This window comes from Oncorhynchus keta, unplaced genomic scaffold (genome assembly GCF_023373465.1).
Source record: "Oncorhynchus keta strain PuntledgeMale-10-30-2019 unplaced genomic scaffold, Oket_V2 Un_contig_6171_pilon_pilon, whole genome shotgun sequence".
NCBI classification, from domain to species: Eukaryota; Metazoa; Chordata; class Actinopteri; order Salmoniformes; family Salmonidae; genus Oncorhynchus; species Oncorhynchus keta.
Genome location: NW_026288713.1, coordinates 1 through 15,043, shown reverse-complemented (window position 1 = coordinate 15,043; position 15,043 = coordinate 1). Strand labels below are relative to the sequence as shown.

The 15,043-nt window shown below is 42.6% G+C and overlaps 3 long non-coding RNA genes across 3 annotated transcripts; 1 reads left to right on the top strand and 2 right to left on the bottom strand.

The window, feature by feature from the left end:
- The first annotated feature begins 1,389 nt into the window (after positions 1–1,389).
- On the top strand, positions 1,390–2,145 carry LOC127925731 (uncharacterized). The gene is made up of 2 exons (XR_008122057.1): positions 1,390–2,034; positions 2,091–2,145. It is a non-coding gene; the product is annotated as an uncharacterized LOC127925731 (long non-coding RNA).
- LOC127925732 (uncharacterized) lies at positions 1,839–3,337 on the bottom strand. Its single transcript, XR_008122058.1, has 2 exons — positions 3,075–3,337; positions 1,839–2,882 (listed from the first exon to the last, which is right to left on the bottom strand). It is a non-coding gene; the product is annotated as an uncharacterized LOC127925732 (long non-coding RNA).
- A 249-nt stretch (positions 3,338–3,586) lies between these two features.
- Positions 3,587–6,635, bottom strand: LOC127925733 (uncharacterized). The gene is made up of 2 exons (XR_008122059.1): positions 6,495–6,635; positions 3,587–3,639 (listed from the first exon to the last, which is right to left on the bottom strand). It is a non-coding gene; the product is annotated as an uncharacterized LOC127925733 (long non-coding RNA).
- Positions 6,636–15,043: the final 8,408 nt, after the last annotated feature.

The window sequence follows — 15,043 nt, the reverse complement described above, 5'->3', positions numbered from 1 at the left end:
TATATATATATTATGTTTAATGTATATATTTTTTACCAGTAGGCTATTAAGCGCCAACCATTTTCTCAATATGCTCCACCTTATAATATTCTTTATCTTACTGTACATTGACTCTGTAACGGTACCCCCTGTATATAGCCTCGCTATTGTTATTTTACTGCTGCTCTTTAATTATTTGTAACTTTTATGTAATTTTTTAAATTTAAATGTATTAAATCATTATTTATTTAACTTTGTTATTGATATATATATATATATTTTTTTTAATTATTTGTTTTTTTTGTGTTATTAATTATTATATATTTTTTTAAAACTGCATTGTTGGTCTGGGCTTTTAAGTAAGCATTTACTGTAAGGTCTACTACATCTGTTGTATTCGGGGCATGTTTGATTTGATTTATATAAAGTACTAATTCTCTATAGTTTAGATTTTTACCCCATGTAGTTATTATATTTCTCCTAATTTTAACATTATGCACATAGCTGCAAAAAAATATTATATTTTGTGGCAGACACAGCGTTTTACCGCAGACTTTTATTTTGAAGGCATAATCAGGAAACCTGAAGTATAAATTAATGTGGATAGGATCCAGCTAGTTTTCTTGCCATGAAGCTAATCCCTGTCTCCATACCGTTTTAGAGACCTTGTTCTCTTAGGGGACGTTATTAAATAACCTATTATCAGCCCTTTCATGAAGGTTCGTAGCATATCTCTAACCTATTCCTCTGACTGAGGAAAATTAATGGTCTTATTCTTGTTAATTTGTGTTGCAGTGTCCTTTACACACGTACACTGTCAAAGCAATCACACATTTGTAACACCAGGCAGGGGTAAAAGTAGGCTACACATTGTCAAGTTTTCCATATAGGACACACCAACTTATGAATTGCTTGCATTGTCCATATTTGTACCAGAACTTCAACTACAGCTTCCCCTGTATGTACAGTACATGCTCTCCATGATGTCTTCTTTCTGTGTGTGTGCAGGTCCGTAGAGCAGCACTGCAGGCCCTCCTGGAGCATGAGAGACAGCAGTACGTCATAGAGCTCAACAGACTGGGCAAGACCATCTACAAACAGAGAGTCTAGACTCTAGTCTCTACTAGACCCATAACAACACCAAAGACCATCTGAAGTTTATACTGAAAGCCATCTCGCAGCTAGAATGTGTGAACAAATATAGAATACTTTGAAGTATTAATGTGAAAACATTTACTCACAACCATCTACAAGCATCTTATTTTCAATCAGACCTTTTTTATGTATGTAAATACAACGATGTAAAACTGCAATCCTAAAGATAAAACACATTAATGTGTGTTTATCTTTAGGATTATAGTTTTACATCGTTGTATTTCCATAAATAAAAAAAGGTCTGATCTATACAGAAGCAGAGTGGATAAACTGATTCTGTAAAAGTACACTTTTAAGATATTTACATTCCAGTAAACAAATTACTGGGCCTCATGTCACCTTAACAAAACAGGAATTTGTGTGACAGTCAGGGAGGTAGCACTGTACATAAACAAAACACATATTTGGTTAACAAACATGTGTCCTTGTCAACAGCAAGCAAGACCAAAAACATCTACCTATACACAGTCTGGCATTTGTCCATTAAGTATAACTTTCTACTGGTCATTTGCTTCAGTCTTTGAGGGGTAATTATGTAACATATGAGCTCACTACGTTTAACATACTGTATTGTAGCTCACAATGACAGGTCCAATCTCTCCAGCCATATCTGGTACACTTGGTCATGCAGGGTTGGAGACTGTAACACAGACTGAGAAAGTAACTGGAATTTCCAGATGAACAAAAAGGAGAGCAGTCGTTGATAATATCAATCAGATCGATCCAGTTTAATACAATCATTCAGGGAGACACCTCCAGAACAGAAGCATAGAAAATGTCCAACGGGGCTCTTGGAGACAGAACCTTCCTATTCTAATCAGACAGTACCAAATGTTCTCTAAAATATCAGACAGAGAGGCTTGGAGTCAATACAAAGACAGTGACTTTGCCACTATAAAGGTCAATCATACATCTATGCACTATAAAGGTCAATCATAGGTCTATGCACTATAAAGGTCAATCATAGGTCTATGCACTATAAAGGTCAATCATACATCTATGCACTATAAAGGTCAATCATACATCTATGCACTATAAAGGTCAATCATAGGTCTATGCACTATAAAGGTCAATCATACATCTATGCACTATAAAGGTCAATCATACATCTATGCACTATAAAGGTCAATCATACATCTATGCACTATAAAGGTCAATCATAGGTCTATGCACTATAAAGGTCAATCATACATCTATGCACTATAAAGGTCAATCATACATCTATGCACTATAAAGGTCAATCATACATCTATGCACTATAAAGGTCAATCATACATCTATGCACTATAAAGGTCAATCATACAACCATGCATAATAAATATTTAATAGACAATTGAACCAGATGGGCATGCACCTGCACTCTTCTCTAGAACCTTTGCAACATTCAGAAGTCACCTCAGAGACACCTTGCTCCATCTCTAAGGGAATTAGCCCTAACCTCTTTCAGTCATTCCTACATTAATGTACTGTACCATAGGATGAAACTCACTAATTAAAAATGTAATGTCTCCCTTCCTTACCTGCATACATAAACTAACACTGGGTTTTCCAAACCCTTCTTGTTTTTATTTTCCTGAGTATTGAGAGGTACAGTGAAGTGAAGGTGGTTGTAGGTGGTGAATGTTATGAGCTGCACAACGATGATGTGTATGGGTGTGTGTGCATCACGGCAAGCATGAGGGAGGGAGGGAGGCTGATAGTGTCGTCCAAGTCTTCATTTTGGGGCCTCTGTGATTCCACACAGCTTCCTGCAAAACAACAAAGAAAATAACAATAACAACCATTAGTTATCGATAGCATGTGAGCACCCAGTAACCACAGAACTACATGACACACAGTACACCGTGACCATAGAAGTCTTCCATAATGGTGACCACAAGCCTGTGTTACTGGGTGTGTGTGAGTGTGCCTGAATGCCTGGGTGTGTATCTGCTCTTTACCGTCCTTCCTCATTGGTCTGGTCCACAAAGGCACACAGTGCCTTGTCCCGCTCCAGAATCTGCTGTTTCAACGCCTGGATCTCCTCCTGAGCTTTCTTCTTCTGTGCTTCTTGATCATCTAGAGGGGGAGCGAGGGATAATGAGAGAGGGGTGGAAAGCGGGAGGGTGGGAAAAAATACAGAAGGAAATGGGTAGATAAGGAGGAAAGAGGGAAATGGGGAGGGCAGGAAAAAATGTATTTAGAGAAAGGTGGTGAGGTCTGGGGTCCACTCAACAACCAAGAATTCACAAAATGGGACAAACACCAAATTGAGACCATGCAGAATTCTGCAAAAATATCCCCAGTGTAAAATATAAAACACCAAATAATGCATGCAGAGCAGAATTAGGCTGATACCCACTAATGATCAAAATCCAGAAAAGAGACGTTAAATTCTACAACCACCTAAAAGGGAGCAATTCATGACTGAGCTGACGGTATCCCATCACTGCAGTAAAATAGCCATCGTACCTTGACTTTCTGAAGGGCCGCCGACGCCTCAGTCTTCTTTTTCTCCGCATCAGCCTGAGGAGAAAAAAAGAGGGGGATGGGAGGGAAGATGAGGACTGGTATGTGAAGCATTGTGGGTCACCTAGCCAGGGCCTTATTAAGGGCTAAGTATAAGGGCATACAATGTGTCCTTCATAATATGCACTTTGTTTAAAGTGTGACTAACTTTTGTGACTAATCTGACTGATCACTGCTAAGAGAATACCTGGCAGAATTCTCCTCACATGCTAATTCAACACAAACATACAGTACCTTCAGAAAGTATCTACACCCCTTGACTTTTCCAAATCTTTGTTGTGATACAAAACATGTTAGAATCCCCTTCGCAGACGATTACAGTGTGAGCACACAGCTTTGCACATCTGATTGTACAATATTTGCCCATTATTCTTCAAAACATTATTGAAGCTCTTTCAAATTTTTCATTTGCTCGACAGCCATTTTCATGTCTTGCCATAGATATTCAAGATGATTCAAGTCAAAACTGTAACTAGGCCACTCATAGGGAACATTCAATGGCGTCTTTGGTAAGCTCCAGTGTATATTTGGCCATGTGTTTTAGGTTATTGTCCAGCTGAAAGGTGAATTTGTCTCCCAGTGTCTGTTGAAAGCAGACTGAACCAGGTTTTCATCTAGGATTTTGCCTGTGCTTAGCTCTATTCCAAACATTTTTAACATAAAACTCCCTAGTCCTTGCCGATGACAAGCACACCTTAACACGATGCAGCCACCAACATGCTTGAAAAATATGAAGAGTGGTGATGTGTTGTGTTGATTTGCCCCAAACATAAAGAGTTGTATTCAGGAGAAAAAATGAAAAATTTCCTCATTATTTGCAGTATTACTTAAGTGCCTTATGCAAACAGGATTCCTGTTTTGGAATGTTTTATTTTGTACAGACTTCCTTCTTTTCAATCTGTCCTTGAGGCTAGTATTGTGGAGTAACTACAATGTTGTTGATCCATCCTCAGTTTTCTCCTATCACAGCCAATAAGCTCTGTTTTAAAAATCACAATTAGCTTCATGGTGAAATCCCTGAGTGGTTTCCTTCCTCAACAGCCACTGAGGACGCCTGTATCTTTGTAGTGACTGGGTGTATTGATATTGGTTCAAAATGTAATTAATAACTTCCTGGTCAAAGGTGTCCTACCAAAAGTGTCCTTCTTTACGAGGTACTGGAAAACCTCCTTGGTCTTTGTGGTTGAATCTGTGCTTGAAACTCACTGCTGCTGGACTGAGGCCTTAAAAATAATTGTATGTGTGGGGTACTTAGATGGGGTAATCATTATGTGGGGTAATCATGTTAAATAAACACTTGTGGCACACAGGTGATAACATGCAACTTATTATGTGACCTGTTAATCCTTTAGAGTCGATTCAATCTAATTATCATAATATTAAAAAATCCCCATCAAAATCTGTCTTTTTAAGATAGAGGTACTGTATGGGCTGAGTCTCAATCCACTGCATCCACCTTGCACATCTGCAGTGGAAAGTGGCAGACTACAATGCTGTTTGTCAGATCCGGCATACATCCTGAAAATCGGTCTCCCTCACGAAAACTTCTGTAGAGTCCAACAAGTGTCATCTGAACGTAACCCTGTAACGGGTCAAAAAAATGAATGGAAGTATAGAAGTAGTTTTGTGTCCCCATTTTTTCCCCTGAGCTTTCTTATATCTCCTAGATATAAGACAGACACAGCAAAAACTTATTGCTTATTATTTATTTTTTGACTGTCTGTTTTGCCATTTTATGAATGTTATTCAATGCGTTTCTATGTGCTATATATTTTCTTTATGTACCTAAAGATATAAACAATTCCAAACAAATAGCTAAATAATCCATGGTATGACCATCTTAAAACAATTAGCTTAGCAGGAGCACATTTTACTCCTCAATTTATTTGGGCTTGCCATAACAAGGTGCTGAATGCTTATTGACTCAAGACATTTCAGCTTTTCATTTTTTATATATTTTTACACTTTCAGAACACAATACCACTTTGACATTTTGAGGTATTGTGTGTAGATCAATGACACAAAATCTCAATTTAATCCATTTTAACTTTAGGTTGTGAAACAACAAAAAGTAAAGGAGTGTGAATACTTTCTGAAGGCACTGTAATATCTCCCATGTCAGTTTACCTTCTAGTGTGTGTAATCTGCCACAGTGGTGAATGATGTGGTGATGTGGTAATCAGATCAAGTTGCCCTCTAATATGAAACACAAAACATTAACACACCTCACCTGATATACACCTCTACATGTAGGAATATACGTATTACCTTGACTAACCTGTACCCCCGCCCATTGACTTGGTACCGGTACAACCTGTATATAGCCTCGTTATTGTTATGTAATTTTCTTGTGTTACTTTTGATAGAACATTTTTACTTGAGTTTATTTAGTAAATATTTTCTTAACTTTATTTCTTGAACTGCATTGTTGGTTAGGGCTTGTAAGTAAGCATTTCACGGTAAGGTCTACTACACCTGTTGTATTCGGCGCATGTGACAAATTCCATTTGATTTGATGGTGATCGTGAATACAGGGCCCTTACATGAGGGTTAGGAGGACTAATGAATCTACAGAAAATAGGTCAACTGACCATCATCATATCCAACACTCCCACTGTAAGTGAATTTGACCTATAAACATATCACAAGCCAGTCTGTTGCCAATGGTTTCACAATGGATAGGAAGATTGTTTTAGTGCTGCCTTTGTTTCAGTGTTCTAATTCTCTGGTGAGACTTGGTACAGGCATTCTGTTAATGGATTATTATAGACCATAACACGAGTATAAACAGTGCTGTACCTTCTCTATGTAGCAGGTGTCTGTTTGCATAGTGTGTGTGTGTGTGAGCCTACCTTCTCTGTATAACAGGTCTTTAGACTCTTGTCCGCCTCGCCTGTGGCTTTAGCAGACTGCTCCTTCTTCTTAGTCAGCTCCTCTCTCTTGGTGTTGATGGGCTCCAGCTCACCATTCAGCTTCTGGATCTTCATCTTGGCCTGGACGATATGGTCTCCTTCTGCTTGACCTGAGAGGAGCTCTCCAGGCAATGACTTTAAGACCCCGCAGAGTCAGCTCCTGACGGACCGCCTGAGTACATCAACACCACCATCACACCCACGGCCAGAGACACTAGCACAGACTGTCGCATACTGCTGGAATTGGGACAGAGAAGGAAGGAGGTAGAGAAAGAGGGAGAGAGATATGAGGCTCAAGTCAGGTCCAGTTTGTCTTTCTTGGCTGCTGTCTTGATTGGTCACTCCTCAACCATCCCGTAGTCAACCTGTGTGTGTTCCACATTCCCTCCCTCTGGTTGCTGATGGCAATCTGTCCTCCTGTAACTGGTTCGACCTGCTGGGTGGAATATTTGGTAGACAAAGATACATCTACTTCCCTTGTTTTGTAACTACCACACTCCCACCGATTTTATTTCCTCCCTCCCCACTTCTCTCTCTCCCTCCTTCCTCTCTTGCTCTCACCTTGTTTCAGGGTCATGTTTTATTACTAACAGATATGCTCTCGCTATTGTTTATCTATCTCATTCATTTGCATTTAATTTCTCCTCCCTCTTCCTCTTAGAGGGTACACAGACAACCAGAGATTATAAATTGTTCATGTAGTAAGTCATCATTTAGGGTGCAGTGTGCTATGGGAGATTTAAGATCATTAAAGTTCATATTCAGTTTAGAGTGATTAACACAATGTTTAGCATATTAGTATATATATTATGTTTCCCTTCCTGTAAAACACATGATATCCAGTGTATGTGACACTCAGGTGCGGGTTGATGGTCACTAGACTTGATACTGAATGTTATGGATTATTCTCATATCTGTTGATAGTGATTATTCATATTATTGTATTGATGACATTGTGTAAACACTATGATTCTGCTTAGCGGCTAACTTAGAAGTAGCAGCCTACTGGCAAAGTAGCAGCCTTTTGTTTTGACTTCCTACCAGCCTCACGGGCTGGTGTTTCTCCTGGTGCTGTCTGATTGGGAGTATAAAGACCTGTCTCCAAGGGCTGGTGTTTACTCTGGTGCTGTCTGATTAGGATATGAGGCCTGTCTCAAGAGGCCAGTGTTTACTCTGGTGCTGTCTGATTAGGATATAAAGGGCCTGTCTCAAGAGGCTGGTGTTTTTACTCTGGTGCTGTCTGATTAGGATATAAGGGCCTGTCTCCAAGAGGCCGGTGTTTACTCTGGTGCTGTCTGATTAGGATATAAAGGGCCTGTCTCAGGAGCTGGTGTTTACTCTGGTGCTGTCTGATTAGGATATAAAGGGCCTGTCTCAAAGAGGCTGGTGTTTACTCTGGTGCTGTCTGATTAGGATATAAAGGGCCTGTCTCCAGAGGCCAGTAAGACATTGGGATCATTTGAGTGGGATGGGGAAAGCAACCGACTGTAGACAAAAGTCGAGGAGGAAGTCGGGGGAGGTGCATCTGCAACAGCCGAAAGTCAGACACTGATGTAGTTTTTCAACAGCAAGGCTCAGTGCAACATGGCAATGTTCCCATTGTTTATAAAAGTTGTTCTTTATTATTTCAAGATAAACATGTCTCCAACCCCCCATATCACACACTCACAAACTGAAAATATACAGTGCATTCGGAAATTATTCAGACCCCTTGACTTTTTCAAAATGTTGTTACGTTACAGCCTTATTCTAATATAGATTACATTTTTTTCTCTTCAATTCATCAATAAGCATCACACCCCTAAGGAAGTCAGGATCCAGTTGCAGAGGAGGTGTTTAGTCCCAGGGTCCTTAGTTTGGTACATTTCTATATTTCCTTAAATAGTTTTTACAACGGCGGGGAGTTCCAAGATTGAGGAGGCGCTTCAACATGGCGCCCCATGTCAGTCATCTACTGTATAGACATTATTGGTTGTAACGTAATGCACAGATAAGATTTTTTTATTGACTTTACCAACGATTTTGCACTGCTTTTTTGTTTTCCTGTAAATTCTAGTTACTTGACAAGTTACTGGAAACATAGCTAGTAATGGCCTGACCTTAAACTGGCAGAGCTTTATAGGTTAATATGTTTGTCATGACTAAATGTTTATACTAGAACTAAAATCAAAGGTAGTCGTAGCCTATAGGCTAGGGCGTGTTTAACAAATTATGATATCATTCTAATTCGAGTTGCGCATGTTATACAGTATTATCACGTTACCTTTTTACGTTTATATTCCCTCGAATTCCGGAGTGCATTCATCCACTTACTTCCGCGTAGCAGTGCCAGATATGCTAGTGCTATCTGGGGCCTTGGGACGTCCATACCCTACATCCTAACCTTAAACCCTACCCTTACTCTAACCTTAACCATAATCCTTAGCTAACCTTAAGCATTATTAACCAACTTCAAAGGGAGGTAAGCCCGTCCCAAGGATCCCAGATAGCATGGACCGTGACAGGTGGGCGGGCATGGGGATGGTTTGAGTGAAGCGCTCTCCAAAAGAAAAAGAAGAAGAATAAGTGCGCTCTCCGCGGAGTCGACAGAAGCAGATTTTCTGTTTTTCAGGGATATAGTGGATATAGTATTTTCAACCTGACTTCCGTTTCACCCTGAACACTGAAGCACGGACTCCGCTCAAGTACAGTGGGTGGCCACCTGTCCTTTCACACTCCATTGGTACTTCCGCTGTAAGTCTGCGGGACGTCGTCAACACTTCCGCGGAGCAGTCGACGGGGACCAGCGAAAACGACTGTTCCCTTGGTCAAACTCCACGGCATGATGAAGACACAGGGTGTATTGGTGGGGGTGTCTCTGCTGACTAGCGTAGCTCTGCTGGGGCTGATAAACGTGCGGCGGAAAGAAGAGATGAAGGAGCAGAAACATGTATCGTTCGAGACGATTAAACTGCGTGTGACCAGAGACGTACTGGGAGAGTACCAACACGAGGTGATCAGAGCTCACAACCTGCTGGACAAGACCAAGGCTCAGGTGGATACTCTGGGGTCAGAACTCCCCCCACTGCAGGCTGCAGAGGCCAAGAAGAAGAGTGAACTGGAGGCATGCCAGGGAGAAAAGGTAAGGAAGGAGGGGTATGTCTGGGGTTTTAGAGTGTACACAGGTTGATTTGTGTGTGTGTGTTCTTTCTCTCTCCTGTCACAGAAACATGTTGCTGATGAGGTGGGGGCCGTTGAGGCAGAGAACAGTAACTCTAAACGTGAGTGTTTAAACACCTGAAACTATTGTTACATCAACACTGTTCTGAAAGGCTCTTCGCCTTTATTACTGATACGACTATGATAACATGTATGATAGTTCACTGCTCCTCAATGAAGTGGACGTCGATTAAGACCGCTCCCCCGCACCTCTGATTCAGAGGGTTGGGTTAAATGCAGAAGACACATTTCTGTTGAATGCATTCAGTTCTGCAACTAACTAGGTATCCCCTTTCCTTTCACAGTGAACTATAACATAAAAACAGGTTTAAAACGGGTCCATGACCAGTTCGAGGTGCAAGGTTTTTCTCTTCTAAATATTTTGGTGGATGAGAGACATCTTGTGGTAGAATAAGCTCATTGCAGGTCGCTGGGATTAAGAGTAGTATTCTGTATATTCGACTGGTCTTATTGAATATGTTTTATTCACTTACCTGTCTTCTAATATCCCTCTGTGTCTGTCCTGTAGCGTCTGGCCCCATGTTCTGTCTCTGTCCTGTAGCCTCTAGCTCCATGTTCTGTCTCTGTCCTGTAGCCTCTAGCCCCATGTTCTGTCTCTGTCCTGTAGCCTCTAGCCCCCTGTTCTGTCTCTGTCCTGTAGCCTCTAGCTCCATGTTCTGTCTCTGTCCTGTAGCCTCTAGCTCCATGTTGTGTCTCTGTCCTGTTGCCTCTAACCCCCTGTTCTGTCTCTGTCCTGTAGCCTCTAGCCCCATGTTGTGTCTCTGTCCTGTAGCCTCTAACCCCCTGTTCTGTGTCTGTCCTGTAGCCTCTAACCGCCTGTTGTGTCTCTGTCCTGTAGCCTCTGGCCCCATGTTGTGTCTCTGTCCTGTAGCCTCTGGCCCCATGTTGTCTCTATCCTGTAGCCTCTAACCCCCTGTTCTGTCTCTGTCCTATAGCCTCTAGCCCCATGTTGTGTCCTGTAGCCTCTAACCCCCTGTTCTGTCTCTGTCCTGTAGCCTCTAGCCCCATGTTGTGTCCTGTAGCCTCTAACCCCCTGTTCTGTCTCTGTCCTGTAGCCTCTAGCCCCCATGTTGTGTCCTGTAGCCTCTAACCCCCTGTTCTGTCTCTGTCCTGTAGCCTCTAGCTCCATGTTCTGTCCTGTAGCCTCTAACCCCTGTTCTGTCTCTGTCCTGACATCTTGTGGTAGAATAAGCTCATTGCAGGTCGCTGGGATTAAGAGTAGTATTCTGTATATTCGACTGGTCTTATTGAATATGTTTTATTCACTTACCTGTCTTCTAATATCCCTCTGTGTCTGTCCTGTAGCGTCTGGCCCCATGTTCTGTCTCTGTCCTGTAGCCTCTAGCTCCATGTTCTGTCTCTGTCCTGTAGCCTCTAGCTCCATGTTCTGTCTCTGTCCTGTAGCCTCTAGCTCCATTTGTGTCTCTGTCCTGTTGCCTCTAACCCCTGTTCTGTCTCTGTCCTGTAGCCTCTAGCCCCATGTTGTGTCTCTGTCCTGTAGCCTCTGGCCCCATGTTTGTGTCTCTGTCCTGTTGCCTCTGGCCCCATGTTGTGTCTCTGTCCTGTTGCCTCTGGCCCCATGTTGTCTCTATCCTGTAGCCTCTAACCCCCTGTTCTGTCTCTGTCCTATAGCCTCTAGCCCCATGTTGTGTCCTGTAGCCTCTAACCCCCTGTTCTGTCTCTGTCCTGTAGCCTCTAGCCCCATGTTGTGTCCTGTAGCCTCTAACCCCTGTTCTGTCTCTGTCCTGTAGCCTCTAGCCCCCATGTTGTGTCCTGTAGCCTCTAACCCCTGTTCTGTCTCATCCTGTAGCCTCTAGCTCCATGTTCTGTCCTGTAGCCTCTAACCCCTGTTCTGTCTCTGTCCTGTAGCATCTAACCCCCTGTTCTCTCTGTCCTGTATCCTCTAACCCCCTGTTCTGTCTCTGTCCTGTAGCCTCTAGCCCCATGTTGTGTCCTGTAGCCTCTAACCCCCTGTTCTGTCTCTGTCCTGTAGCCTCTAGCTCCATGTTCTGTCCTGTAGCCTCTAACCCCCTGTTCTGTCTCTGTCCTGTAGCCTCTAGCCCCATGTTGTGTCCTGTAGCCTCTAACCCCCTGTTCTGTCTCTGTCCTGTAGCCTCTAGCCCCATGTTGTGTCTCTGTCCTGTAGCCTCTAACCCCCTGTTCTGTGTCTGTCCTGTAGCCTCTAACCGCCTGTTGTGTCTCTGTCCTGTAGCCTCTGGCCCCATGTTGTGTCTCTGTCCTGTAGCCTCTGGCCCCATGTTGTCTCTATCCTGTAGCCTCTAACCCCTGTTCTGTCTCTGTCCTATAGCCTCTAGCCCCATGTTGTGTCCTGTAGCCTCTAACCCCCTGTTCTGTCTCTGTCCTGTAGACTCTAGCCCCATGTTGTGTCCTGTAGCCTCTAACCCCCTGTTCTGTCTCTGTCCTGTAGCCTCTAGCCCCATGTTGTGTCCTGTAGCCTCTAACCCCTGTTCTGTCTCTGTCCTGTAGCCTCTAGCTCCATGTTCTGTCCTGTAGCCTCTAACCCCTGTTCTGTCTCTGTCCTGTTCTGTCTCTGTCCTGACATCTTGTGGTAGAATAAGCTCCATTGCAGGTCGCTGGGATTAAGAGTAGTATTCTGTATATTCGACTGGTCTTATTGAATATGTTTTATTCACTTACCTGTCTTCTAATATCCCTCTGTGTCTGTCCTGTAGCGTCTGGCCCCATGTTCTGTCTCTGTCCTGTAGCCTCTAGCTCCATGTTCTGTCTCTGTCCTGTAGCCTCTAGCCCCATGTTCTGTCTCTGTCCCAGCCTCTAGCCCCTGTTCTGTCTCTGTCCTGTAGCCTCTAGCTCCATGTTCTGTCTCTGTCCTGTAGCCTCTAGCTCCATTTTGTGTCTCTGTCCTGTTGCCTCTAACCCCTGTTTTGTCTCTGTCCTGTAGCCTCTAGCCCAGGGTGTCAAACATACGGCCCGCGGGCCGGAACCGGCCCCCAAGGAGGTTCGTCAGGCCCGCAGGATAATTTGAAAGTGGAAAAAATGCATAAAAGACATGGAATTAATATTTTTAATTCGCTGCAAGTCATGGATTATCCGCTAAGGGGCGCACTCTTTCCATCAGAGTAGAAGACAAGCCGCATCACTGAGACAGACTGAAAACAGCAGACGGTATCAATGCGCCATCTGCTGCTTGTTACGACGTTGTTAATACCTTGGTCTCTACCTCTCCGCTACACCCTCATTAGCCAAAATGTCGTTATCCAAATGGAGAAAAGTAGATAAGGAGTGTAGAATTTTCAAAAGAAAATGGACCACGTCCTATTTATTTACAGAGATGCACGGGGAAAACCTTTGTGCTTGGTGTGTTTGCAACAAGTTTCGGTATTGAAGGAATATAATATTCGACGCCACTACGAGACTCATCACAGCGAAAAATATGACGGCTTGCAAGGACAACTGAGAAGAGATAAGATTAACGAATTGCTGGCGGGTCTGAGGAAACAGCAGTCAACTTTCATCCAGAGCCGAGAAGTCAGTGAAGCAGCGGTAAAAGCCAGCTACCTAATTGCTAGCGAAATAGCATTAGCATCGAAGCCGTGTGACGGTGACTTTGTTAAACGATGCATGATGAAGGCGGCTGAACTTGTATGTCCCGAGAAGCGGCAAGCTTTTTGCCAATATTAGCCTGACGAGGAATACTATAGCAGAGGATTTCGGAACTATCGGCAGATTTAGACAGTCAATTGAAACAGAGAGTCAAGTCATTTATTGCATTTTCCGTGGCAATTGACGAGAGCACTGACATCACAGACGTGGCCCAACTGGCCATATTTATTCGAGGAGTTGATGAGACATTGACTGTTACTGAAGAGTTTCTTGAGTTGGTGCCAATGATGGACACCACAACAGCCGAGGACATTTTCGGCTCTGTCGTTGCTGCATTGGACAGAGTTGGGTGGACTGGTCCCGCGCTGTCAGCCTGGCTACAGACGGCGCGCCATCCATGGTCGGAAAGAAAGCAGGTGTCGCGACAAAGTTCAAAGACAAAGTACAAGCCCTTAATGGAGGAGATCGTTTCTGGACATTTCACTGTATTTTGCACCAGGAGGCATTGTGTTGCAAGTCGCTGAAAATGGACCACGTCATGGAGGTGGTTGTTCGCACTGTAAATTTCATCCGGTCCAGAGGTCTGAACCATCGTCAGTTTGACAAACTTCTCAGCGACAGCAACATTACCCACAGCCTGCCATACCACACTGAAGTGAGATGGTTAGCCGAGGCGCTGTGCTGAGGCATTTCTTTGATCTACGAGAGGAAATCGGACAGTTCATGGAGAAAAAAAGAAAAACCGGTGTTGGAATTACAATCTCAGGAATGGCTACGGGACCTTTACATTCTTGGTTGATATTACTGAACACTTGAACAATCTGAACAAAATGTTGCAAGGCCGCAAAAATACGTTCAAGGCTCACAAACAAACACTTAAATGACATTCTGAAAGTGACAGCTAGTCCAGGACATGACACCTGGTGTTGATGCACTTGTACAGGCCAAAAGATGCCAAGTTTCAGGTACAAATACAAGTTCAGACTAGACTAACACCTTTAAAATGCTGCCTTAGATACTGTTTGCATTGAAGAATACAGCTCTGTGAAGATGAATCCTTACTGTGGTGATTTAAAAAATGTGCACTTTAATGTTAGTCAGCAGCTTCAAAACAAAGTTGTGTGATGGAATTCTACTGTTCATACAACTCCATACATTTTCAGTATGTATTGTATGTGTATGTATGTTTCATGTATGAAGTTTTACAGATTTTGGGACAGGCGAACACTTTCTTCATTACACATTTAAAATCACTCTCCTTAGTTTGTAAGGTGTACGCAGGGATTACATTTAGATTTTATATGCGTATGTGTAAGTGGTTTAAAAATTTCCTTTCTTTAAAAGTCTCATTTATCTTAAAGTGCATTACTATATTTTTCAGTACCAATTAAAGTTTTGTGCCTTTGTACAATCAGTGGGATCAGTTGCAATGCATATTTGTGAATGATAAAAGTAAATTGCACATTTGTCTAAGGAAAAATGAGGTGTTTCATGAAATGTTTTGGCAAAGGATAGTTCATTAAATTTCAATATTTTCCTAATGTTCTTGTGCTTCTTTACACCAAAACAAAGGGAAAGACATGATATTTGGTTATTTATAGCAGGTATGGTATAATTTTAATGGTCCGGCCCACTTGACATCTCCTAGGCCGTATGTTGGCCCACGATGCGAAATGAGTTTGACACCT